Genomic DNA, 3,883 nt, shown 5'->3' on the forward strand with positions numbered 1-3,883 from the left:
GAGATCTATGGGGCACAGAGGAATCAGGGTGGTTCTGTTTTTCCCATCCACCCCACCGCTGCCCTTGCAAGACCCCAAATGAGTTTTATAAAGAATGACTAGCCAGCATTCAGGTTAAAATGACACTTGCACCTAGAGTAGGAAAAACTATAAATTATGCATCAGTCTCCACATTCACCTGCTCCCACTTGTAACTTTGAAAGGATTCATTTATTTCAAAATTAGAAAACTGATCTGAGTAAAAAACCTCATTAAAATATATGGCTTGGAAATATTTAGAATCTACTATTACAAGAGCTTATTTTCTTAACATGCAAAGAGTATTTACAAGTCACTTTAAAAAAAATTTTTTTTAAAGGATGACCAACACAACAGAAAAGTGGGCAGTGACATACAGAAGCCACTACTGTTACCCAACCAGCAGCCACTCCACCCCCCACCCCCACCCCCACCAACTTGTTCTTGCTGTCAGAGGCCACCTCCCATTATAAGGCCTCAGAGGAACAGATGTTGGCTTTCCCGGCCTCACTTGTACCTACAACAGGAATACACGGCCAATCACAGCCAAGAGGATCCAAGGGGAAATCTGCTGAGAGCATCCAGGAAAGGTTTTTGTTCCAAATAAAATAGACGTACACGAAGAGACAGACCACATCTTTACGGCGCTGGTCACATGGGCTACCAGAAATGTGAACATCACTCCTCTCTTCTTCTCACATCTCACACCCAACTCCTCCACAGATCCTTTCAGCTCTACCTTCAAAATATATACAGAATAACTTCTCTGACGTCTATCTTTTTCCAAAATACCTCTCACCTGGCTGCTTGCAATATTTTTGTAACTACCAAGCCTGCTTCAGCCTTTATCCCCTTCATCCTAGTCTCAACACAGCAGCCAGCATGAACCTTTCAAAGTCTTAGTCAGATAAGGTCTGCCCTCTGCTCAAAAGCCCCCAAAGGTATCTCATCTCACCGGGAATAAAAGCCAAAAGATCTCACAATGGTCTACAAGGCCCTGCACGCTCTGACTTCCTGCCCCCCCTCTCTGCCAGCCATCACTCAGCTCTGCCACCCGCCCCAGCTCTCCTTCCAGGTCTTTGAAGGCGCCAGCTCACTCCTGCCCCGGGCCTGTGTGCTCCGGGAGAGGCCCTCTGTCTGAGATGCTCTTCCACCGTACCTCTTGCCCTTGCACTCCTACTACCTTTGAGACTCCACTCAAAGGTCACTGCATTGAAGCCTTCCCTGATCACGTCATTAAAATAACCCAACTCAGCCTCGCCCTTCCCCCTGCATTGCTTTATTTTTCTCCATAACACTTAACATTGGGCCTGGAATCAGGCCGCAGCCTCACCGCGCCCTCCGCCTCCGGACCATGGACCCCCCGCAAAGTGAGCGAGCTTCGAGCCTTCGTGAAAATGTGCAAGAAGGACCCAAGCGTTCTGCACACGGATGAAATGCGCTTCCTGAGGGAGTGGGTGGAGAGCATGGGGGTAAAATACCACCTGCTACTCATAAAACTAAATTGGAAGAAAATACCAAGGAAGAAAAAAGATAGTAAGAAGGCGGAGGAAAACATAAAGACAGATGAACCATCAAGTGAGGAAAGTGATCTAGAAATTGACAATGAATCAAGCTAAATCCTCGTTTGGCCATTCTGTATGGCAAGAGAGCAAGTGTCTTCATCAAATTACAGAAGCCAAATGCTGCCATCCGAGACTGTGACAGAGCTATTGAAATAAATCCTGATTCTGCTCAGCCACACAAGTGGCGAGGGGAAGCACACAGGCTTTCGGGCCACTGGGAAGAAGCTGCTCACGATCTAGCCCTTGCCTGTAAGCTGGATTATGATGAAGATGCTAGTGCAATGCTGAAAGAAGTTCAACCAAGGGCCCAGAAAACTGCTGAACATCGGAGAAAGTATGAGCAAAAACGTGAAGAGCGAGAGATCAAAGAAAGAACAGAAAGGGCCAGGAAGGCTCAGGGAGAACACGCAAGAGCCCCGAGGGAGGAAGAGGCCAGAGGACAATCAGGGACTCAGTGCGGCTCTTTTCCAGGTGGAATGGGAGGGGGCATGCCTGGAATGGCAGGAATGCCTGGGCTCAATGAAATTCTTAGTGATCCAGAGGTTCTTGCAGCCATGCAGGATCCAGAAGTTATGGTGGCCTTCCAGGATGTGGCTCAGAACCCAGCAAATACGTCAAAATATCAGAGCAACTCAAAGGTTATGAATCTCATCAGTAAACTGTCAGCCACATTTGGAGGTCAAGCATAATGCCCTTCTGACAAATAAAGCCCCTGCTGAAGAAAAAGCAACTTAGATCACCTAATGGATGTCGCAATAATACAAAGCAGTGTACCTCTGACCTTCTCATGAAGAAAGCTAGGGTGCTTTGAAGATAATCCCTACCCCTCTGCCCCAAATGCAGCTGAAACATTTTTACAGTGGTTTGCCGTTAGGGTATTCATTCAGATAAATTAAAAACTTTAAACAATTTTTAAACCTTAAAAATATTTAAAACAAATTAAAAGGGTGTGTTAATTCCTACATTTTTCTTTACTAATCATTTTGGTTTTTTCCTTTGAATTAATTAAGCAAGGAAGATACTTCAGTATGGAAGGTTTATTGTTCAAGTTTGAGTGAAATAAAGATTTATTAGCGGGAAGATCATTTAAGTAGATAAAGTTTGAGTTGGATATATGGTCACTGAAGCATTTTGATCTGTCTTTTTAATTGCTTTATTATTATTATTTTTAATGATTTGCTTTCATGAAACTACTGAGACCACCAGTATTGCAGTAGGACCTGGGTAGGGACTGGAAGTACTTGGCAGGGCAGCAGCAACCCTACTACATTTTACATAATGTGTACCCTTGTGCAGATGCATTTAAATCTTACACTGTGGTGAAGGCATGATTTTTATACTGCTGCAGTAAAATTGGATTACTTAGCTCTGTTCTTGTCTGATATCTAACATAAATGCTTCATATTTCCACATTAAAAAAAAAACACTTAACATCTTACTGAACATTCTACCTCCTTGCTCGCCTCCTCCCCTATCCCCACCAAACTGTAAGCTTTCAGAGGGCAGTAAACATGGCCTGTTTTGCTCACTGCTGTTATTTCCCATAGCTACAGACTACTCCTGGTAAATTATAGGTGTTCAATAATTATTTAAGTGAATTATTGAAGTGAATATTCAACAAGCTGAAGATTTTTTTTAACTTTATTGAGGTATAATTGCTTTACAATGTGTGTTAGTTTCTGCTTTATAACAACGTGAATCAGCTATACATATACATATATCCCCATATCTCCTCCCTCTTGCATCTCCCTCCCACCCTCCCTATCCCACCCCTCTAGGTGGTCACACTGATCTCGCTGTTCTACGCAGCTGCTTCCCACTAGCTATCTATTTCACATTTGGTAGTGTATATATGTCCATGCCACTTTCTCACTTCACCCCAGCTTACCCTTCCCCCTCCCCATGTCCTCAAGTCCATTCTCTAGGTCTGCATCTTTATTCCTGTCCTGCCCCCACATTCTTCAGAACCTTTTTTTTTTTTACGATTCCATATATATGTGTTAGCATATGGTATTTGTTTTTCTCTTTCTGACTTATTTCACTGTGTATGACAGACTCTAGGTCCATCCACCTCACTACAAATAACTCAATTTCGTTTCTTTGTATGGCTGAGTAATATTCCACTGTATATACATGCCACATCTTCTTTATCCATTCATCTGTTGATGCAAAGTTAGGTTGCTTCCATGTCCTGGCTATTGTAAATAGTGCTGCAATGAACACTGACACTGTGGTGCATGACTCTTTTTGAACTATGGTTTTCTCAGGATATATGCCCAGTAGTGGGATTGCTGGGTCGT

General features: G+C 43.4%; 1 pseudogene; it reads left to right on the plus strand.

Moving 5' to 3' along the window:
- Positions 1-1,000: 1,000 nt before the first annotated feature.
- Positions 1,001-2,276, plus strand: LOC112395777 (hsc70-interacting protein pseudogene; annotated as a pseudogene).
- Positions 2,277-3,883: the final 1,607 nt, after the last annotated feature.

Source organism: Neophocaena asiaeorientalis, unplaced genomic scaffold (genome assembly GCF_003031525.2).
Source record: "Neophocaena asiaeorientalis asiaeorientalis breed wild unplaced genomic scaffold, Neophocaena_asiaeorientalis_V1.1 scaffold145, whole genome shotgun sequence".
Classification (NCBI taxonomy): Eukaryota; Metazoa; Chordata; class Mammalia; order Artiodactyla; family Phocoenidae; genus Neophocaena; species Neophocaena asiaeorientalis.